We start from the raw sequence: 24272 nt of genomic DNA, 5'->3' as shown, positions 1-24272 counted from the left end.
AGCACTTCATGCCCACTATGGAAACTGGGGGCAGTTACCTGGAAGGGCTCGATCACTGCTCTGGTCGGGCTGGGTATCGGTGCGTGGATGGTGAGCGGTTGTATTATCTTCCCTTGTTATTCCCTTCATCATTATTATTATTGTTGGCAGCAGCAATGGTTTGTGTTATACCTTAATTACTGGACTGTTCCTATTTCAACCCGTGGGAGTTACATTCTTTTGATTCTCCTCCCCATCATGTCATGGGGTGCTTAAAGTCTTCCCTTAGGACTTGGGCCTATGAGCATGAGGTTTCTTCCAGCTGTTTGACAAAGACCTCATCTACTTCTTCCTGATCAGGCAGTCCATACAGATACCTCAACTCACATCACCCATGTTAGTCTGCCGGCTAATCCTGAGCCATAACCTCTCAACTGGCTTTGTTCACCCCAAGGCAGAGCTCCATGGATTCCAGCTGCTGTCACAGTAAGGGCAGCTCCCGCTCATCCCTTTCCCGGTCTGTCTCTCCTAAAGAACCTGTGTCCATCCGTTTCAGCACATCTGTCATGTGAGCTTCCCCACCACATCTCTGTGACTTCACTGAGACTGTAGCCCTCTAATGGCATGTAAACTTCTAATTTCTTCTGTGTGCTCCCCATACTGACTGCATTAGCATACAGACACTCCTGAAAGATGAGGAACAACCCCCACACACCCCTTGCTAATGTCCCCTCAGCAATTCCTTATTTGTGAGTGTGCACCGTTCTTCCCTGTTCTGTAGATTTTGAAAACCGTCAACCACATCACTCTGCACCTTTGCTTGCCAAACCAATTCACCGCTTCCTCACTTGAAGTCATCATCTCCCTCCTATCTTATTCTAGTCTCCTCAGGTTTGCCAGTCTGTTAGCAAAGAGGGGTTTCTACCTTCTTTGTCGGGAAAGTTCTACTTGTCCCTACCAATCCTTGACCCCCAAAGGTGGTCCTGTGGTTTTAAAATCACACCGTTGTCATTGACACAGCTGCACAACAACATGCTGAACCTCAAGATACATCCACTCCTCCTTAAGCCTTTCTAATTTGGCAATAGGATTAAAGAGAAAACCATCTGGACTCACGCTGACCTTAGCCCTCATCCCCCCAGCCATGTAGTCACTCTCGATATGCTCAGATACTCCCTCCCTACTGGAGTATTTGTGATGATGTTTAATAAGGGGCAATAGTGTGGTTTAAAATGTATATACATATATATGTGGCATTAGACCATTAAAAGCAATCTGAAGTTCACTGTATTTCTAATTGCAAAAATTTATAGAAACACATAGCTTGCATATACATACACACACCGGTTTTCGATGGCATTATAATCCTTGAGCTCATATGCAGTATCTTAGAAAGATGGGTTTGGCTTTACTTTCTCAAAACATGTCAAATTAGATCACTTTCAAGCTTAGCAGAAGTGCATCACAAGGCAGAAAGAACAGTGGAATTAAAACTTGTCCTAACAACAGCAGGAGTGACTTGAAACAAGTCAGTCATTCTTTGCGATGCTCTCTTCCACCAGTCCCAGTTTTACTCTTTCTTCCACCTCTCTCTTCATCTTTTCTTTCTCTTCCATTTTCCCCCTTTTTGCCAGTGACATTCTTTTGGCATCCTGCACTGCTTCCATCCGGAGCTGCTCGAGCTGTACTCTTCTCTGAAAAAAAAAACCAAAGCCGGCCACGTTTCTTTGTGTGACTTTTGTTTCTCTGAAACAATAAACTGGAAGCACGTACAAGATTCCTGGAAGTTCCTGTTTTGGCATAGTTTATTAAATGTGATGCTAACAGACACAACTCTTGGGGTAGCTGCGGCTACCTACTCACCTATAAACTTCCTAGCAAACAATGACTACATATGCGAGTGTAAATGACACTTGCTTCTTCCAGTAAATGTATCTGCAGTTAATACTATTAGTTACTTCAAAACTCAGATAAACATTGAGAGTTTTGCTTATGAAGTACAAAATAAATGCTAATCACATCGTACTACAGTGAAAAGGAATCAGGAAAGGGGGCGAAGGGCATCAGAGCCTCTCAGAGCAACAGACTGAATTGCTAAAACTCATCTGAGGGAATTTCAGGTCATTTTAAATCAAGGACACAACGGGAGAGAAAATATTATAACAAAGGAACAAACAAAACCCTTTCCACCTCAAAATTAACTAGACAGGGAGACACTACTGAGGAAGCTTGTTTATTACTGAGAAAAATTCTGTCTACAGAAAGGCATTCACACTTGCTCTGAAGTCACTGAATCTGAATTTAATGAAATTTTGCATTTGCCATACAGGAAAAAGCTTACCTCAAAGAGCTTAAATAACGACCAGTTAACATCCTGATGTTTCACCCAGCTGTACCCATAATGCACTAAATTTTTAAACACAAGGTAGTAAAATTCTGTTTTCTAAATGAACGTCCTTTTTTTCATGTTTAAGTCCTTCAGTGTACAGCTGCCGTATACAGCTGCCAACTTTCAGTCTGATGTCTATTCTGTTCCGTTCTGTAATATTTTGATTCTCTAGAGCCCATACTGGTAAACATGTATGTTTGATATAACTTATCTCCAGTGGGACAGACCCCACTATTCCAAACACACAGGGTTTTATATGTATCCAAGATTTAAAAGTCCCATTCAAGGCAGACGCTAGAAGATACATCAATTGCAGAACTTCTGTGAATAAAGCAGTTCTGTATCCACCTCACACTTCATACGTCAGATTTCTCATTCAATCTATGTGAGCATCTGATATAATTCAAATAGTGTAATTTCTACCTTGCCAGTCTTCTACTGCTAGGTAGCATGGGGCTTCATTTTTATGAGCACAAGTGTGGTTTCCAATAAGCACAGTGGTGTGGTATTAACGACTCCATGCGTAAAAGTCAGAAATCTCATTGATTTCTCTTCTAAAATACAGGTACAGATGATTAATTGGTAGAATTTGTACCGAAAGCTCCACCCTGCCTAACTTGTTTGCTCTATGGTGGTCTTTCAGCCTGGAAAGTTGTCTATGGATGTTCACAGTAGCTAACCTTAGTCTCGGAGAGAGCATTTCCTTTGCTCTGCACTCACCTTAAAGATTCTTTTCTCCTCACGTTCCAAGTAATGACACAGTAGCAGCTCTCTTAAAGCTGGTGGGTTTACAAAGATCACAGCTACTAAAGTGAATGAACTGAACCTTCTTATTTAAATTCTTTTGTAAAACACATTTTACCGGTCCGTTACATGGAAGACATACCCCAGTCAGTATACAAGCACAAACCACTGTACTCAGATCGTAATGATGGGAAGACTTGCTCAGCAATCCCAAACACTCCTGCCTATGCCGCTCATTCCAGGATTTCTTTTTGCAAATATCACTGCAAGTGAAGACTTCATGACAATGCTGGCAAGGTGAGAGCTGAACACCAGCTGAACGTCCACACTGATAGCAGTATTTAAATAAAGGTAATCTAGAACAAAGACAGTTGTAAAATGAAAGCACACTGTTGTTTGGTTAATGCTTTCCTCAAGCTGACAGCATGTTTGCAGATCACAGTAAAACTGCATTAAAACGGCTACAATACGAAAATAATAATGTTCAACAATAATGCTCAGCAATAAAGAACAGGAGTCTCTGCAGCTTATCACAGGGGTTTGTGGGGAGCAGACTGCAAACCAGCTGCAAAGCCAGCCCCCAGAAAAGCCTAGTGAGAAAAATGACCAAGCTTTTACCAAACCAACATCCACATCCTGCCATACACTAGCACACTGCATGCTTTAGTGTACACTCGGCCTGGAGATGTCTCTTTTCAAACTGGCATGCAAACAGATCATATATGGCCAGAGATAACAAAGCCAAGCTGGCAAACTTAAAACACTCACAGAACACCCTGGAATACTGCAGAGACAAACAAGGGCTTTCATAGGCCTCTGCACCACAACAGTTATTCCAAAGTTGGAACATAAAACAGATTGCTTGGACTAAGGCTGTCAGTGGGACAGGGAAGCAGAATATTAGATATAAGTGCAAGCTGGACTACAGATTCATATCCTTTTAAAAGCATCTAAGGATCATTTCCAAATAGCAAGTTTCACTAAGGTTTCATTTGTTGCTGGAAGTCATCATTGAGATTTATTTGTAAAATCTTGGTGTACTAGTTTAACTTTCCAGGTTTTAGTTTGAGTTAGTTCATGTTCTTCTAGGTATTTCTGCATCTTATGCTACTATTGATCTATCTTGGTTCAGAAAAAAATGCTACCTCAAAATTTCTGTCTTCAAAAAGGCCCCAGCTCCTGACACCTATCTTACTTCCTCTTGATTCAAATACTGAGGCAAAGTTCAGAAGCCTGTGAATTCCGTACGGTATGAGAAACTGGTGACAGAATTCAATATCCTTGAGGCCAGTATTCCATTATTACTCAAACTTTTGTTAATACACAGTTCCAAGAATAACATTCAAACTGTACAACTTATTCCTGAAATTTCTGGAGAAATGTAAGCTACAAAATTTGTACGGGCCTAATTCTTAGTATTTGCATGCTCCTCTAATGTACTGATGTCATTAATTGGTTTAAAACACAAGGACACTCTGCTTCTCACAAGAAGACTGAATATTATAAACAGTAATAGCAAAGTCTGGAGCTGAAAAGGAGGGATGTGATCAGAGCCCAGAAAGAACCTAATGGCAGCTGGTAAGTCTGGATAGACTGGAGAGAAACATTAGAAAGGAGAAAAATGGCAGGGCGACAATAATTTTGGTGAGGAAGAAAAATCCCCAGGGCATAGGATTTTTGACTTGTAATAGTCAATCCTTGAGAGCAGTATCCTGTAGTACTGTCCTACCTCATTTCTTCCACATGCTGGCTCCCTCCTTTCTTCTTTGAAACACGTTTATGAATGGCTGAATCCGCTACACCAGCAAAAGAGAACAGGGGGGAAAACAAAAATTGGTATTCTGACATAAGAATTCAAATACTAGTCACAAGACCCACTGTCATTAAAAGTCTGCTTGGCTTTGTCTACTGTAGAAAAATTGAAGATACATAATAAAATGCATCTTCCATCCACAAGCTTCAGAAGCCAAGAAAATAGGAGCCAATTGCTGCCTGTCACAGCCAAGAGGAAGAAACCATACAGATAACTTATTCTTACAACCTGCTTGTGACAAGCCACAGAGTCACAGGTGATGCTGAACCGCAAAGGTAACAGCCTTACATTCTGAGTTCACTTCCCGAGTGTGCTACATCTTTTGTCCCAAAGACCTATCAGAGACCTAGGATCTAAGCCTCATTTCACCACGCATTTGACCAGTACTGAGGGTGTAACTCAGACCATCCAAATTAAGATTTATGTAACATATTAATATATTCATTGTTGCTACTTTAATAGCAGAAGAGCACTGACATAATGGGAGAGGACCTGATAGTCAGTTGCCATAAGGAATGAAGGTACACTAGATATCCGCAGTGACCACTGCATGTATCCTGATCCCTGCAGTAATGACAAGCAATTCCAAAGTTCTCCCATGAAAGAAGAGCCAACTCCTCCAATCACTCCTTAACACATGGTAGTAGATCTTGTACAGGGATTTACCAGGAAGCAGCTGACAGGCACTAAACTCATATTCAGATTTCTTCACAAAGCCTGTTCATTCTCTTTAATATTTGTAGAATTGGGGAGGGACTCTTCATTAGGGACTGTACTGACAGGACAAGGGGTAGCGGGTTCAAACTTAAACAGGGGAAGTTTAGATTGGATACAAGGAAGAAGTTCTTTACTGCAAGGGTGGTGAGGCACTGGAATGGGTTGTCCAGGGAAGTTGTGAATGCTCCATCCCTGGCGGTGTTCAAGGCCAGGCTGGACAGAGCCTTGGGTGACGTGGTTTAGTGTGAGGTGTCCCATGGCAGGGGGGTTGGAACTAGATGATCTTAAGGTCCTTTCCAACCCTAACTATTCTAGGATTCTATAACCCCTGCATCTCCTTACCAAACATGGATAAGCAGGTTTTATTAGGAGTTACCTTTTCAGACAATAATGAGAACTATAATAATCAATTCCCCTTCACACCAGGTGATGCTACCTTTAATCTTGAACTAATCTTAGACTTGAACTAATCTTAGACTTGAACTAACATTTCTTGGATCTTCTCAGCTCTTCCTGATCCCACTCTTTCTCTTTCAGGATGACACGCTCACGGAGCTTCACTCTAAAGTGTTCCAGCAGTGATCGGCGTGTTTGAAAAGCTTCCTGCTCAGATGCTGGCAGTATGTGGTATGGTGTGTGAGCAATTCTATCCTGCAATATGAGATAATTCACTAACACCTGGGAACAGTAGCACACAAGTTAGTGTTTCAGAGTTAAAGCCAACCAATTCCAAAAGCACAGCATCGTCCCTGCTGGATCCTGGCTTGGATCTCAGTTCATGCTATGGAGCACAGAACATGTCCAGGTTAGATGTCCTAGTTGTTCCAGTTATCGGTTTGGTGAGTGCTCAAGAAATTAACTAAAACAATTTCCAGATGTTTCTTCAAGAGAAAATCATAGAATAATAGAATAGTTTGGGTTGGAACAGGCCTTTAAAGGTCATCTAGTCCAACCCCCCTGCAATAAGCAGGAACATCTTCAACAAGATCAGGTTGCTCAGAGCACCACTAAGCCAGAGATGGTGTTTCCAGGGATGGGGCATCCCTTCCCACTGGAATAGGTTTCACAGAGAAGATCTTTCACATCTTCTCTGTGAAACCTATTTCAGTGTTTCACCACTCACATTGTAAAAAATTTCTTCCTTACATCTAGTCAAATCTACTCTCTTTCAAGTTTAGAACTCCTTGTTCTATTGCAACCAGCCTGCTAAAAGGTTTGTCTCCATCTTATAAACTCAATTTAAGTACTGAAAGGATGCAGTACGTTCTCCCCGGAGCCTTCTCTTCTCCAGGCTGAACCAGCCCAGCTCTCTCAGCCTGGCTCCAGAGCAGAGCTGCTCCAGCCCTCGCAGCATCTCCATGGCCTCCTCCAGACTCGCTCCAACAGCTCCACGTCCCTCTTGTGCTGTTGCCCCAGAGCTGGATCAGGACTGCAGGGGGGGTCTCCCCAGAGAGCAGCAGAGGGGGAGAATCCTCTCCCTTGACTGGCTGCTCATGCTCTGGGGATGCAGCCCAACACAGGGTGAGGGGTTCTGGGCTCCAGTGCACACTGCTGGGCCACATCCAGCTTTTCAACCACCAGTACCCCCATGTCCTTCTCTTCAGGGTTGCTCTCAATCGCTGCTTCACCCCCAGCCTGCACTGATACCAGGGGTTGCATGGACCCATCTGCAGGACCTTGCACTTGGAAGCTGCCCTCATCTTGCAGAGCTCTTCTCCCAGCACGTCTGGAAGCACCACGAAGTTTCTTGAAAATTAAAAGACAGCTGGGGGGCACTGTTTGCCCACTACTTCACTCCTCAATTTCCCGTGCTACTTCCCTGTAGCAAGTGCCAGGAAGGAGAGCATAGAAAAAACGTCCAGAGCAAGACAGTAAGATACATGGAGTACAGTGATCAAATTTGACCTGTGATTACAGCTATGAATTGCTTAATTTATTTTCCTGTTTGAGAATCAGCTATGATCACAAGGTAATATCTACGCAGAACATTGGTGAGGGATGAAGAAACCCTCAGTAGTTCTAAGCAGGCTGCTCTGTGAACAAGGTGACCATTACTATCGTTCTTTTCAGAACAACTGCTGTTTATGTTTCAGACATAAGCAATCTGCTCAACATGTAAGTTTTCTTGTTAATAAGAATACTATAAAAAAAAAAAGAGGTTTAATTGAACTGTCACAGAATCCCAGGCCTTTTTAAAGTAGTTTTTTTAAACAAATATATACAGAAAAAACACATCAGCAGAAGTTTCTCATTATACTTCACAGTGAGATTCTTTTTATAAGGCATTACTAAATGATTAAAGATCCCTTTAGTAAATTCACTTAATAAATATATATTTAGTTATTTATCTATAACATATAATGCATAATACATATTTTAATGTATTTTTTATTTAAATATATGTATTTTAGTTAGGAAATCCATTATTTTTAAATTTGACCAATAATGTCCTCTCATGGCTTACAAGACATCAAAAATTAACATGATTTATAACCCATAATAACTTCCCCTGATTTGGTTGTAGCCTCACAGAAACACATACTATTTTTGGTTTTAATGCCCAAGTTTAAGACTACGAGTAACCCTGTTCAATCAGATTATGAATGGAATCTTACGATAAGATGGACAGCAAGGATTGTCTTCACAGGCAAAACTATCAGAGGGTATTGAAACTTAACTGATTAGTGTTTCATTTGGTGCTGAACTGAGTCTCACCAAAAAAAGAAGAGAAAATCAAATTTCCATAAAAGGTTTTGAAGGAGGCCCTGGTCAATTCATAAGGACATAACAGGCCATATATTTGAATGGATGCAAATGCACAGGACTTTCAGATATGGAAACTGAAGTTATACCTGGTAATACTCATAATAGGCGTAGTCAACAACTGTTCCCACAGCTTTTCTCTGTCCTTCCTGAAGAGTAACTGGTGCAAGGATATCTGCACCAGCTTCAAGCAGCTTATCAACCTGAAGACAGCAAATCATGACACATTCAAGCAAAAAGAAAACCTTCCCAGAAACTGCATTCATACCACAGCTACAGAGACAGTGCTGAGCATCAGAGCTTAACCTCTGTTTGTGAGACCATTTTGTGCACCAAACCATGCATTTCTTCTGCCCCTTTAGAGCTGATGATGAATTGTCAAATCTAAACATGTTCTGTAAGTAAAACCTTCTTGCAGGCAGTAGCTATTTGTTTCTGGATATCTCACGATATTCCAGCAACACATGAAGCGCAGACAACTAGTGAGGGAGGGTTCAGAACAGAACCCACCTGAGGAAAATTCCCTCCTCTCCCAGACCCATCAGCTGCAGCCTTTCACCTTCACTCCGAATAAGATCAGCCCTGTGCTCCCTTGCATGAGGAGAAAAAACTCCAGTTTTCACAAGGCCAAATGCTGTCATTGACCTAATTATGAATGAGAAAGCTCACTCATCACCAGTGGTATTGAATATTTTACATTAACAATCAAAGACAACGCAGCTCTCTTCATGTGGATGCTGGTTGGGTTCATAAACAAGGTTATAGTCAGATTTGATAGGACTGTGGGCACTACAACTACCCCATCTGACTTTAATGCAGTTTTTCCTTTTCTACACAAGGAAGTTATCATCCTCTTTACTTGAACATGAAAATGAATTTCCATACAAAACACCTGTTCCTCAGGACAGAAATAAACAGCATTAGGAACAGACACAGGAAGAGTGGGGAGAAATCAGATTACCCATTACAGAGAAAGGAGACAGAACTCTCTGGTTTTCTGAGGTTTGAAAAAAAACCCAATAAACACCCAGAAGTTATCTCACCAAGGCAATCCTCTGTGCTGCCGTCCTCTGCTGCTCATAAGCCGTACTGACAGCAGCACACAGGGCACTTCTTACTGCTCCAATCAATGGCAGATTTGGGTCAGCCCCATGTCTGAGGAGTTCAATCACTGCCTGCAAATGTGCACATGCAAATGTGACACGTTAGTGACTGGAGAAGCCTTTATTGACAGTTCTACAGCAGGAAACCCAGACCCTGGTCAGATAAGGCAAAGCCCTAAAGCTTTACAGTATTTACCACAGCACACTTGCAGTATCGGCCTGTATTTGTCATAGCTTCAGTAACACTCAAAAATTTAGTCACCAGACAGTAGTTTTTACTTCTTTTAGCATGAATCATAGCATCACCATCGAATCTGGAATATTGTGTCCAGTTCTGGGCCCCTCAGTTCAAGAAGGACAGGGACCTGCTGGAGAGAGTCCAGCGCAGGGCAGCTAAGATGATCAAGGGAGTGGAGCATCTCCCTTATGAGGAAAGGCTGAGGGAGCTGGGTCTCTATAGTTTGAAGAAGAGGAGACTGATGGGTGACCTTATTAGTGTATATAAATATATAAAGGGGGAGTGTCACGAGGATGGAGCCAGGCTCTTCTCAGTGGCAAACAATGATAGGACAAGGGGTAATGGGTACAAACTGGAACACAAGAGGTTCCACTTAAACTTGAGAAGAAACTTCTTCTCAGTGAGGGTGACAGAACACTGGAACAGACTGCCCAGGGAGGTTGTGGAGTCTCCTTCTCTGGAGACATTCAAAACCCGCCTGGACACATTCCTGTGTAACCTCATCTAGGTGTTCCTGCTCCGGCAGGGGGATTGATGATCTTTTGAGGTCCCTTCCAATCTCTAGCATACTGTGATACTGTGATACTGTGAAAGGGTAGCTTTAAAAATCACCTGGTCTGAGTCATAACGTATTTGGAAAAAAAAAAACACCAAAACCTTTACTACAAAGATAAGGATTAGATAGGTTGATCCCTTACAGCCTATTAGATCATTACTTTATCAGACATAAGGAACCAGTAGAAATTGTTGGATATGGGACTATTTCATTAAAAATCATGAAACCTAAATTTTTGTGTTGCAAGAAAACACTTTTGCCCAGAAGAATACCAAAATTGACTTTAAAATTATGAAGACAGCATACGGAAAAAGGTTGAGAAACAAAGACTTGATACAGAATCTATTTCATGTTGTATGCAGTTGTCAGCCCTTTCATAGCACACACTCTAGCTCCTCTAGCTGTATATATTGCATTCAGATTTATTTTTATAGATATTTGATACCCTTCCAGTGAACGGAATATAGTTAAAGAACAGCAACACACTACAAATATTTTCTTTGTTCTACTACTTATCCTATGTAAAGTATAAATTTTGTAGTGACAGAACAAAAGGTAGAATGTTGGTTTCATAAAAAATACTGAAAATGGTTTCCTCTAGATTTGCTCATGGCTGAGTTTCCAACAGAATGCCGCTCTGGATTATTGGTATGCTTTTGTATTGGAGAAAGATAAACAGGGATGCAGAAACCACACTCCAATCCTGCCCCTTTCAGCTTTTCGGAACTGCTAGGCTTGCCTCCCTTTGGAGTGTTCTTACCATGGCTTGCTCAGCCCCACAAAAACAATAGCCACCCTTTTCCTACTTTCTTTACATTCATGTCTTGCTGGCTTTCGCACTACTCACTAGGAAGTTTAGTAAAACGACTGGAGAAGTCTGGGGATAGCAAATTTGAGAGATAGATGTTAATAACTTTCACTGGGCCACATGACAGAGAGTTGGGCGTGAGAGGGAAGCAGCAAGCTTTCAGGCACAAAGGACCTGCCTTGAGTGGGGCTCATTCACATATTCATTTAAGCTCTATGAATAAAGGGTTACCAGATCAATATAAAAGTGATATTTGAAAAAGTAAATTTTGCCTAGACTGTGTCTGGGCATTCTGTAACTAAATACTGTTGATAAATAGGTATTAAGTTCTCCTGTTTACTAGTTAAGGACAAAGTACTAAAATACAACTCCATGGAGATGAAGCAAGCAAGTCCCATAACAGACATATATATCTTCAGACATTTGAGTATGGATCTCTGTCTGGGGACAGGTGATGAGTCAACAGAGAGCTTGTGAGTCACAGTCAAAGGAGATCTCGTACAAGCTGCTGATCAGGAGGACTCTCTGGATGAAGTGCTCTACAGACAGATAGGAGCAGCCTCGTGCTCATAGGCCCTTGTCCTCATGGGGGATATCTGTTGGAGGGACGGTACAGCCTGGCACAAGCAGTCCAGGAGGTTCCTCCATTGTGCGGAAGACAACTTCCTCTTGCAAGTAATAGAGGAACCAACAAGGAGAGGTGCCATGCTTTACCTCGTACTCACCAATAAGGAGGGGCTGGTTGGGAAAGTGATGCTCCAGGGCAGCCTTGGCTGTAGCTATCAGAGATGGTCGAGTTTGAGATCCTCAGGACAGTAAGAAGGGCACACAGCAAGCTCACTGCCCTGGACTGCAAGAAAACAGACTTTGGCCTCTTCTGGAACCTGCTTAGTAAGGTTCTGTGGGATAAAGCCCTGAAGGGCAGGAGGGCCAAGACTGCTGGTTGATATTCAGGGATCAACCAGGTTGAGGGAAGGGATACTTATATCCTGACTTACAAGCTCAGGAGTGTTGTGTAACAACTAGAAGGAAATGTGGCAGGAAGGCCAGGAGACCTCCATGGATGGATAAGGAACTGCTGAGAAAACTTAGAGGGGAAAAAAGAGGCTTATAAAAGGTGGAAGCAAGGACAGGCAGCCTGTGCAGAATACAGGGACATTGCCCAGGAAGCTAGGGACCAGGTTAGGAAAGCTAAGGCCCAGTTAGAATTAAATCTGGCAAGGGAGGTGAAAGATAACAGGAAGGGCTTCTATAGGTATGGAGCAAACAAAAGACAGACTAGGGATAATGTCGGCCCTCTCCAGAAGCTATCAGGAGAACTGGCTACCCTGGCTTTGGAGAAGGCTGTGGTTCGCAATGACTTCTTTGCCTCAGCCTTCATCAGCAAGTGCTCTGACCACGCTGCCCAAGTCTTGGAAGGCAGACACAGGGACTGTGAGAATGAAGACCTTGGGCCCACTGTAGGAGAGGATCAGGTTCAAGACCATCTTAAGAACCTGAACGTGCACAAGCCCATGGGACCTGATGAAATCCATCCGCGGGTCCTGAAGGAGCTGGCAAATGAAGTTGCTAAGCCACTGTCCATCATATTTGAAAAATCATGGCGGTCAGGTGAAGTTCCCGACGACTGGAAAAAGGGAAAAAAAACCCCTCATTTTTAAGAAGGGGAAAATGGATGACCCAGGGATCTACAGACCAGTCAGCCTCACCTCTGTGCCTGGCAAAATCTTGGAGCACATTCTCCTGGAAAGCATGCTAAGGCACATGAGAAATGGTTGGCGGTTGGTGACAGCCAGCATGGCTTCACTAAGGGCAAATCATGTCTGACCAATTTTGTGGCCTTCTATGATGGGGCTACAGAACTGATGGATGGGGCAAAGCAGTTGAAGTCATCTCTCTGAACTTGTGCAAAGCGTTCGACACTGTCCCGCATGACATCCTTGTCTCTAAATTGGAGAGACATCAATTTGATGGATGGACCACTCAGTGGATAAGGAACTGGCTGGGTGGCCACATGCAAAGAGTTGTGGTTGTCGGTACTGGGACCAATCCTGTTCAACATCTTTGTCGGTGACATGGACAATGGGATTGATGCACCCTCATCAAGTTTGCCAGCACCACTAAGTCGTGTAGTTCTGTTGATACGCTGGAGGGAAGGGATGCCATCCAGAGGGACCTCGACACGCCTGTGAGGTGGGCCAATGCCAACCTCATGAAGTCCAACCAAGCCAAATGCAAGGTCGTACACCTGGGGCGGGGCAATCCCAGGCATGGCTACAGGTTGGGTAGAGAAGAGATTCAGAGCAGCCCTGCGGAGAAGGACTTGGGGGTCTTGGTCGATGTGAACATGAGCCGGCTGCAGTGTGCGCTCGCAGCCCAGAAAGCAACCGTATCCTGGCCTGCATCAAGAGGAGCGCAACCAGCAGGTAGATGGAGGTGATCCTGCCCGTCTCCTCTGCTCTCATGAGACCTCACTTGGAGCATTGTGTGCAGTTCTGGTGTCCTCAACATAAAAAGGACATGGAGCTGTTGGAGCAAGTCCAGAGACGGGCTACAAGGATGACCAGGGGACTCGATCACCTCCCATATGAAGATAGGCTGAAAAGGTTGGGGCTGTTCAGCCTGGAGAAGAGAAGGCTGCGTGGAGACTTCATAGCAGCCTTCCAGTATCTGAAGGAGGCCTACAGGGATGCTGGAGAGGTACTCTTCATTAGGGACTGTAGCAACAGGACAAGGGGGAATGGGTTTAAACTTAAATCAGGGAAGTTTAGGTTATATATAAGGAAGAAGTTCTTTACTGTGAGGTTGGTGAGGCACTGCAACAGGTTGCTCAAAGATGTTGTGAATGCTCCATCCCTGGCAGAGTTCAGGCCCAGGCTGGACAGAGCCTTGGGCAACATGATCTAGGGTGAGGTGTCCCTGCTCATGGCAGGGGGGTGGGAACTAGATGACCTTCAGGTCCTTTCCGTAACTATTCTATGATTCGATGATTTTATGATTTGTACTGGACTACACATAAGAAACTTCTAGACTCTGTCTTATGTAAGACATGACAGAGTGTTCTGGGGCACCGGAAGCATGTGTTTATTTACAACCTAATACAATACACCTCAAGTGACTCTAGTTTTTTGGGGGTTTGGTTTTCTTTCTTTTTTTAAGGCTCTTTCAGGGAAATGCAAAGCTTTCACTGCAAAATCAGGCAGGCAGTAATCTCAACTCCCTGCTCAGGTCCTCTGCAATCTGAATTTCAATAGCTGAAAGATGAGCTCAAAAAGCAACATACCTTGTCTGGACCATATAGCTCATTTCCATCTTCTGCCCTTGCATTAAGATCTGGGGCAGAATGCAGGAGGTACTGAGTTATCTGGACCCCTTCCTCCCCAGGAATCGAGGCAGCTATGTGGAGAGCAGTTAACCCCCCTAACTGAAAACACAAATATAGCATTAAGACTCCTGTTTATCAGAAGCAGCACTTAAATAGTGATAAATATTATTTTAAGAATAATCCAAGCTCACTCTTCCCATATGCTGTGCCTCACAGACAGCCACCAGAAATCTAGAGCCCAGACTTATAAGACTGTGGAATACTAAAGGCCCCAGACACTTGGCCTGTTAAAATATCACAACAGCTATAACCAACGTGAGGACCAGCTTTGCAAATATTCCTCAACCACTCACAAGCTTGGCAATCAGAAAACATAGTAAGAAAGAGAAACTTGGAGAGTAAGGAGCTTTGAGTTCTTTCTACTAAAAAACAGAAAAATAAATCTTTGAACAGGATAATCGCTTTAAACAGCTTTCTGGCCATTCTAAAGCTGATTCTGACATGCAAGATATTTTACAGTAGGGCACTGAAGCTGCAGTACACACCTTGAATCCCATATTATGAAATATCATTCAGTAAAACCTTCGATGGAAGCCGCACATCAGACATGGCTCCCCTTTTTAAGAGGAGTTCCACTGCTTCTGCGTCTGCAGCTTTATCAGCAAAGAACAGAAGGTGTGGTGGGGCCCAGGATGCGTTGGGATCTGCACCTCGATGAAGCAGTAGCTGGATTGCTTCCCATCTCTTCTGTCGTCTAGAATTGACATAGAAAATACCAGAATAACATATTAGCACCTTCCAAGAAAAGCTAGTGGACTAAAATGGCTTGCAGGTAATAGACATTACAACTGTCACTTAGCAGAGGGAAGACATGGCAGTCTTTAGGGTCACATCACAACTGTCATACACCAGTCAGGCAACAACATTATGACCTGAAGAGGAGACAGTACAGTCAGTGTATCTCAGCCCTCTAAACTAAAGCAGTGGCATGCAAAGAGCAGTCTCTGCAGTCATGAAAAGCTGCAGCATAGGGACAGGTAAAAAGCTAGGCAAGGTTATCTGCGTCTTTACCAGTCTCACATGTGACTTGTAAAACATTTAGTCTTCGTATTGTTTAATGAAAGAAACAGAGTCCTCCCTCCTGCCATCAAAGACTGCTTGGAAGTTTCTTTCCTCAAGTAAACTTCATTCACCCATCCATCCCAACAAAACAAAGGTCCAGTGTTTCTCTTAAACAAAAGCTGGAACCGGAGCTATGCTAGATTAGGACAGTATATTCCAGGTGCCATCTGCATTTCTATGGAGGCAAACTATCCACACACACAAAAGAATCTGACACCCCTACAAAATGAAGCAGACAGCACTTGGATGCTTGGATATCACCCAGAAATTCCATCACAAAGTGTTCTCACGGTATACTCATCTTTGCAGGCATTGTAATAACTCGGCTTTACCCACAAGCCCTACATTCAGCAGATCTCTATATTCCAATGAACAATATGCGGTATGCACAGTATTTCAGACAACAAGAATCATGGGAGGTGGGAGCATGTTTTACTTTTGTGCCACAAAAGTAAAATGTGGCACAAATAAGGGATGGAGGTCAGAAGGCCAACCACGAACTTTCAGTCTGAGGGGTCTGAGATGTCAAAACGACCTACACTGCCATAAAACCCACACAAAAATTTTGACATCTTTGGTGACTGCTCTGTAAGCAAAGCAAAAAGCAAAATGTGTCCCTTTCAAAGATCCACAAATGCAAAACAGTTGGACTGTTTCAGTTGACACTGGTGAACAGACACTTGCAGAAAACAACAAGCAAGTTCCTATGTAGTCAAGACTTCAAGTAACAAATATATTCTCCTTCCTCAGGTCTGCACTACACTGCAACTCTCCTTGGCATATTTAGAAGCTTTTCACAATCTTCTAACAAGAAATCTTGTCTTGTTCAAGCATGATGTCCTTTGCTTGAACTGCACTTTTCAACTATAGTCTTTCTCAGTGCTGCCGTGAGCCACATTAGAGCGTATAAACAGTTAGTGGTTTCTACTCGTAAACAAGGTTTGCCCAGTTAAACAATCAAAAAATATCTTTCCTTGCAACGGATGCACATTTATGTGAAATATGTGAAATAATGTTACCTTCTTTTTGCAAAACCATTTATGAGAGTTGGTCTCCCATTTCTAGCGCATGAGACTTACTCTCACACTATGCCTTCAGCATCACTCACAGTTTCTGAGGATTCTGATTTTTCAGTCCACTTAAAGATTAAAAAAAAGAAAAAAGAAGTGTTACTAAAATGAAACAAATCTTCTTCCAGTGCATGACTCAGTATATTAACACACCTGTTAATCACAGCTTTAACGCAATACAGCATATAATGATACTGGAATTTTGTTAAGCGCTGTTAGGGATATAATTTAGAAGTAAATTGTAACTAAGTTTTTGCTTGTTCATTTGTTTTAATTTCTTAAAATAACAGAATATTTCTCTTGTTCAATTTCAGGGCAAGTTCAGGTTAGATATAAGGAAGAAGTTCTTTACTGTGAGGGTGGTGAGGCACTGGAACAGGTTGCCCAAAAAAGAAGTGGGTAAATGCTCCGTCCCTGGCAGTGTTCAACGCCAGGTTGGACAGAGCCTTGGGCAACATGGTCTAGAGGGGTTGCCCGTGGCAGGGGGGTTGGAACTGGATGATCTTAAGGTCGTTTCCGACCCTCACTTTACTATGATTCCATGGTGTCTAAAGCGTGTTCAGAACAGTTGAATCTTTCTTCCAGTATACATCACCTAACTTAAGAGAAAAAGAATTGCTGAAATAACACGAGACACACACAGATTTTCAACCTGCATTAGCTTGCATGAGAATCTGATACTAGGATCTACAAGGCTAATTTTTCCAAATCTGGATGCAAGTTCAACTCAGAGGAAAAGTGAAAGCAGTGTATGTCTACTCGCCAGATCTCACAGACTGCTACAGACAACGACCAACATAGAAAGATCCCCTCTCTACTCCTAATTACCTTATAGTACTATGAGAGGTAATAGCTCTACACTGATTTTCTGTGTAGTTTTCAGCAGCAGTTCTCTCTCACTCCCCTTCTCCCTTTCCCATATAGTTGCCTTGCAACTTTAGCAGTGTTTCGCACGACCACATGATCGTACTCTTGGAACTGGAACAGTGACTTCAGAGCAACCAAGGATTATTTGGTACTTAATTTCCAACAAGTTTCCTCAAAGCACAAGCCTAATCTGTCTAACCTCATGTGAAAGTTCCAGAGGCACCCCTCCATTTCTAGGCTACACGGAAGCACTTCTAAGACCACACAGTTCCTGCCCAGACCCCTTTTTCAGCTGTTTTCTCATCCTGGCTGGTGAGTCCCAGCATCCTTGCTTTCATTGCTTTCCCATTCCCAGGTTTGTACCCTTACAAAATTCATATCCTGTTCCTACACAGGAAGTAAGAGCAGGTGTTTCATTTTGTGGCAGAAGAAAGGTTAGGGATACGACTCTTCCTTTTTGAGTACTCCCCAAGCATCACCAGACTTCTGACAGAACAATCGCTTCGTAGTAGCCACCTCCATGATGCCAGCAAGGTTACGTAGTACCAGGAGAATCACCTACATCCTACTGTTCTACTTACATTTTTGTAATTCCCATTAACTCTCCCACTGCATCTTCACTGTGTTAAACACCTAGCCAGCACAGCCTCGCATTCTGCTATTGATATAGTGCCTTATTTCAACTGCTGAGTAAGCTTGTAACTGCATAGGAGCATGTTCTTCGACTTAGGAAGTGAGTGCAGTGAGAGCAGAGATTATTCTGCAGTTTCAGAATGTAAAATGTATTAAAGTTCTGAGTTTTATATACAGCAAATTTTAAAAGCAAGCTTGCAGGTTGGCAAAATACTACATTATGATTCTGTTATTTTAGATTAGAAGTAAACAAACCTTGTAACTGTGCAAGCTCCTCTCAGCAATATTAACCTTAAAAGATTCTTCTGGATAAACAAGAATAAAACACACGGAGAGAGCAGATAATCCTTCATCACTACACTTACTCACATCAGCTCCACTATCAAGAAGAAGATTGACAAGAGCATTACGGGAAGGAACCTGTAGAGGGGAAGCATCCATATTTGCATATATAAGTACACACTTCTTGCCTGGGACATGGAAAGAACTGACAGCACAATTTTGAGGTAATGATGCTCTACACTGTTTATCTAATTCACATTGATATTTTCCTCAAAACAGAAGCTCAATGTCTTACAGGGTTCAGAACATAACTTTTTTGGTTAATTTCAACTAATGGATTTTGCAGGAATTCATCGAGGTTTCATGCACAGAGAGACTAGAAATGACTGAGACGGCTATAGGAGAAATACAGTGTTCTAAATTATCTAGCTTCTGCTTGGCATTTACAGTGAATGCTGAGTATTGAGGCAGCTGACAGAAAAACAAAGAAAAAGGCAGGGGGAGAGATTGCATCCCCCTCCTACAGAAACTGGAGTTGTACATGCGTAGTTTCAGCCACAACCGCTTTCCAGCAAAAACAAAACAACTCTGTGTGCATCTGATTTCAAATAGGATCAAAAATAATAAGGGCACAATCACATCCAAGAACATAGATCTAGCCCACTGCATAATCACAACCTGAAATCAAACCTGACATTTGAAATCACTGCTAATATTTACTGAAGGGCTTCTTTTAGGTTCTTTGTTTACCATGGGGGTTGGCACGATACCAGTCATTACAGACACTACTCATGCCACACCGCTTTTCTGGGTTTCCTGCTTGTTGAACATTCCTTCATACTATGTAATGAAACAAGAGAAAAAATTAATCCAGCCTACTACGCCAGGAACTTTCTCATCATGTGGTAAAGAGTCATGCTTAGAATCTTACAGCCGCAGCAGCAAGTGCTGTGTATCCATGTTTGTCAGCTATGTCTGGATGAGCAAGCCCGTTCCTCAGAATCGCAGAGACCCCATCATAGTCTCCTCTTGCTGCCTTCTTAATTAGCTGCTCCGAGGCAAGTTCTCTGGGGCCTGAAGGCCCATAAGCATTGCGGGCTCCACTGAGAATGAGGTTGACATCTGAATTGAACTCCACTTGACAGCGCCTAGAAAAGGAGAGAAAAGCACAGCACATTTAAGCAGCTAGGTACTCTTGGACCACTACTGCAGCTAAAGAAAATGCATCAAGAATAAAATATGCTGGTCCGCAAGATGGGAAAATAAGGCCAGCTATCATTTTAAGAGCTATTTTAGATAGTGTGAGCTTGCTTATATTAATGGGGTGCTGGCAGTAGCATATAGATTTTATCTAGACAAGTTAAAAGTATTTTAGTAGATGTTTGATGGACGGGTAAGAAAACAAAATCTAACTACCATGTGTTTTTATGACCCAATTTATCATGCACAGTCATGACATTTGTTTATGATCTAATTTTCATCACCTGCTTTAACTATGACTATAAAATATACGTATGTAGCTTGTGTTCCTATCAGAAAAGCAAACAAGGAAATCCTCCGTGGGCTCAAAAAGCATCTGCACATACAAGTACCAAGCTACATAAAAACTGATGTGCAGTTGGCAGTTCTACTAGCTGTCGACTTTTTTGTTACAGCGTATTTTGAATAGCCTTGAAGAAGAACAAGAGTCAAGACAACCACAAAGAGTTATCAATATCCATATTTTCAGTACTTTTGAAAACCTGGCGCTATGCTTCCCCATATTTTTTTTTCTATGCCAGACTACACTCTCCGGACAGCGAAGGTCAGAACAGGTCTCTACAGCCCTTGACTCCCAATTCTTTTCAAAACTGGACTTCCAGAAACCCTGACTTGTTAATGAGTAATGGGATTATTTTTCTAGGTGTGACCAGGATAAACCCAATGTTTAACTTAAAGGAATAAAATCTATAAATTGAGAGATGAATATGTTATTTGCTTCCTTTTTTAACAAAAAACAACCCTTATTGGCAACTTGTAATCTCAAGGCCACAAAACCCAATCTCGAGTGCAGCTTTTATCCTGCAACGTAAATTTGAAAACAACAAACACCCATGGGTAGTAATTGTTAAAAATCCACACATAATAAACAAATCATCAGCAGTTACCTCTGCTTATGCACGTGCATCTACCTTCGAACCAGCAGGGAGGTTACATTTGCAACAGGCCAAGGGTCCTCCTCAGGCAGCTTCTTCTGAAAATACAGAGCATCACACTCTCCAGGAAGGAGTGAGTCAGAGTAAGACGATCCATGTTACGAGAATATGCAAAGACTCCTTCAGGTAAAATATCATTACCATCAAAAGGGAGATGTTTATAGCTACGGAGAAATGGGTCTTCCTCATGTGAAATATACCCCTTCTGAGATCTGTCATCAGTGTACCTGTAGTGCGCTGGATAATCCGAGACAGGAAAATAACCAGGTACTTCAGTACATAGCTTAATTAGATGATCTCTGAGCCACAAGCCAACATCCTGACAGCCATCTGGATAGCTCTCAACCCCTGGTCCAAATCGCTCATCAGATTTGTACAGCCCCTTAAGAAACAAGTAAACTCACGAGTATCAGTCAGAGAGCAAACAATTTGTACAGTTAAAGTCTGGATTGTATTTAAACCAATCTGGCTGCTTTTGGCCTTACTGGTCCACTTACTATTGACAGAGCAATAACTGCCAAAGCCAATCTGAACAGCAAAGCCTTCACGTTCACTTTGGTCTATTAACAGCAAACACAAATCTTCCAGCACACGAACAGTGGAAGGCCCTAAATTTAACTACAGTAGGATGTATATGTTTAGATTACAATTCCTGACGCTTTTAAGGCCTAGGCAAGATTTTATTTTAATTTTATTCTGTGATCAATTTTAGATTGCAGCCTTTTGGTCCAGGACAGGTTTTTGGTTAGATTTTACTGCCTTCTCAAAACAAACATTTCTGAAACACATCTGGCGCAGACACAGATTCTGGAAATGGCACGTTTCTTTTCTTACAATGTAACTAAATTTAGGGTATCTATAGTCTTGCAAGCATGACACGACATGCCAACGGAAGAGTCTCAGCAGCAAATAGCGCACTACAGGACAGGAGTTTCAGTCTTCCTACAAAAGGTATCCTAGTTTGACCTTGACACTGTGGTAGGTAAGGCATAAACATCATCAAATTCAAGCAGACTCATGCGTATCTGGACCACACAGATGGTTCGAGACAGGTTCACACTGAGCTATCACAACCTCAAAACAGCCATTTGGAGCAAAAATCAGCAACTTCACACTGAGCTGTTTAGCTACACAGATAAATGAGTAGGACAAAAGCACTATCACTGGCAGAATATACTGGCAAGAATAAAATTCTGAGTATGGTTATGATCTCAAGTTTCTCTGTTTTCGCCCGAGCTTTAGATTTTACATCATATACTCAAACTAAAGCTCTCCTAAATCTGTAATTAACGCCACATTATCAACACTGAGCAAGAATGCTGTGTTCTTGTTGATGTCTCCTCAGTGTTGATTGGCCCTCTAAATGCAAACACTGTTATGTTGTTTCTCTCTATGTTTTAGATTATTTGAGGACTTGCAGAGATACCCAGGGATCAGCAGGAACAGGTGGGCACTGTTCCCCTACACTTGGGACTGGTCAGATATACCTTTTAGGAAAATAAAGAAGGACTGCAAGCTCTTAGAAAACAAGATTTCCAGCTTCTACTAGCAACATCAGGGCTGAAAATGATGCAAACCAGCCAACTAGCTACCTGGAAACTTCAGAGTGCTATCTTCACAGTTTCGTAAAATGCAGTGCTTTTCCAGTTTCTAATTCATCCTAATATGCCTTTTGAGAGTACTGTCTAACAAATAAGCTCTTCATCAAAGAAGGAGAATAAATACCCAAATTACATACATTAGATACGTGAACAAGAAACTTTTCCAGGCAGCACTGGTGAGGCTGCACCTCAAATACTGTGTTCAGTTTCAGGCCTCTCACTACAAAAAAGGCATTGAAGTGCTGGAGCTGGTCCAGAGAATGGCAGTGGAGCTGGTGAAAGGCCTGGAGCACAAGAGTGATGAGGAACTGGGGGTGTTTAGCCTGGAGAAAAGGAGGCTCAGGGGAGACCTTACCACTCTCTACAACCACCTGAAAGAAGGCTGTAGTGAGGTGGGGGTTGGTGTCTTTTCCCAAGTAGAAAGAGAAAATGGCCTCAAGTTGCACCACAGGAGGTTTAGTCCGGATATTAGGAAACATTTCTTCCCTGAAAGGGCGGTCAGGTCTTGGAACAGGCTGCCCAGGGAAGTGGTGGAGTCACCATCCTGGAGGTATTTAAAAAGACATGTAGATGTGGCACTTACGGATATGGTTTAGTGGTGGACTTGGCAGTGCTGGGTTAATGGTTGGACTTGATGATCTTAAGGGTCTTTTCCAGCTCAAATGATTCTATTATCATCTCCTTCGGTATTTCCCCATGGGAAAGTTGAGTACAGAAGCTAAGCTGTTGAAATAGCACCCTAACTCATGGGAGATCAAAGCATGACAATTTTGCTCTAAAGAACTAAAATACTAAGGGAGCTACTCGGAAAAAAAAAAAAAAACAACCAAAAAACACCAAACCAAACCACTGCTGACTTTGAAAGGCACAGGAATTGCAGTATTAGCACAGCAATTTCCCAGTTCCCTGAAATTTTCTGACATCCTTCCATTCCAGCATCCCATAGGCTTCTACACGGCCAAGATAAACAGCTCCTGTGAATTTGGAACCATCAGGCCTGTAGTTAACCCCATTTCTGTGGCGGTGGCCTATGTACAACTTTCCCACATATCTCTGTAATCCACAAAAGAGGACAAGACAAGAAGAATGATACAACTGATAGGACAAAAATAAGTGAAATTGCATTCTTACTGCAGCAGAGCAGGACTAACAAGATGCAGGCAACTGACACACGAAGAGGATGAATCTGTTACACAGTTAAGACTGGGCACAGTCTCAATGTCACTTTAGTTGTGGGCTTCAAAGCCCAGCCAAGATTTTACCAATTTCTCTAGGAGCTCTTCCATCACATAGCAATCAGTAGTCCATACTACTTCAGTAGATGTATCTCAGTGCTCATATTCTCATTGCTAAATGACAGAGGAGAAACCAACATCTATTCAATCATTCAACAGCTGTCCTAAAGACCGGTATGCCAATATACCTTCAGCATTCTGCATTCAAAACAAAAGGTAAAAGTCTTCAACTGCCAGATGCATGTGAAGTGACTGGATTATTAAAACTTTACACACCACTTGCTTTAAAAGTGCTCCAAAACTGCCACTTTAACCCTTCCGGAGAACGCACTGATGAAATTTTGTACCACAGGCAAACAAAGTGCTGGGCTGTATGAAAGTGGCTGATGCGCAGTAAAAAAGTTGTCCATAACCCCCTCTCTTCTGTGAAGAAAACCTTAGCTACCAACCTGCTCATCTGACTGTACCTGACTGAAATCTGATAGTCATTGATTTCAGCCACAAACACTTCAAGGTATTCACCACTTTGAAGCAAAACCAAGCATTTGGAAGATATTTTATATAAATCAATCAAAAATTGTTAATTAAAAGCAAAAACCACTTAAATAACAATCTCAATTCTTCACTTCTTCTGTTGCATTAAAAATAATCATAAAGTATGCAGCCTTGCCACAGTCTTGGCACTTTGTGGCATAAAAGGAGCGACTGCCCCTGGCTTAAAACAAAAGAACATTATGGTGCTAATAACAGCACTCACAGCAACCATCTACCATCTTCTCTGGGACTGAGGACAGACTGAGTGGTCCGAGGGAGAGAACAGAGGGTGTTATGT

The 24272-nt window shown here is 42.4% G+C and overlaps 1 pseudogene across 1 annotated transcript in view; it reads right to left on the bottom strand.

Moving 5' to 3' along the window:
• LOC308228367 (ankyrin repeat and MYND domain-containing protein 1-like) overlaps nucleotides 1-23755 on the bottom strand; it is a 31593-nt pseudogene extending 7838 nt beyond the window's left edge. The window contains exons 1-11 of the transcript in view: nucleotides 23112-23755; nucleotides 20557-20986; nucleotides 19341-19557; nucleotides 18383-18547; nucleotides 16643-16695; nucleotides 15018-15189; nucleotides 14394-14534; nucleotides 8495-8608; nucleotides 7227-7388; nucleotides 6131-6320; nucleotides 4842-4908 (exon numbers count right to left, since the gene is read on the bottom strand). The product of the transcript in view is annotated as an ankyrin repeat and MYND domain-containing protein 1-like (transcript). The remainder of the gene's footprint in view (nucleotides 1-4841; nucleotides 4909-6130; nucleotides 6321-7226; nucleotides 7389-8494; nucleotides 8609-14393; nucleotides 14535-15017; nucleotides 15190-16642; nucleotides 16696-18382; nucleotides 18548-19340; nucleotides 19558-20556; nucleotides 20987-23111) is intronic.
• Between the last annotated feature and the right edge of the window lie 517 nt (nucleotides 23756-24272).

Source organism: Psittacula echo (genome assembly GCF_963264785.1).
Source record: "Psittacula echo genome assembly, chromosome: 18".
Classification (NCBI taxonomy): Eukaryota; Metazoa; Chordata; class Aves; order Psittaciformes; family Psittacidae; genus Psittacula; species Psittacula echo.
Note: the sequence above shows the minus strand (reverse complement) of the source record. Positions and strands in the feature narration are given on the sequence as shown.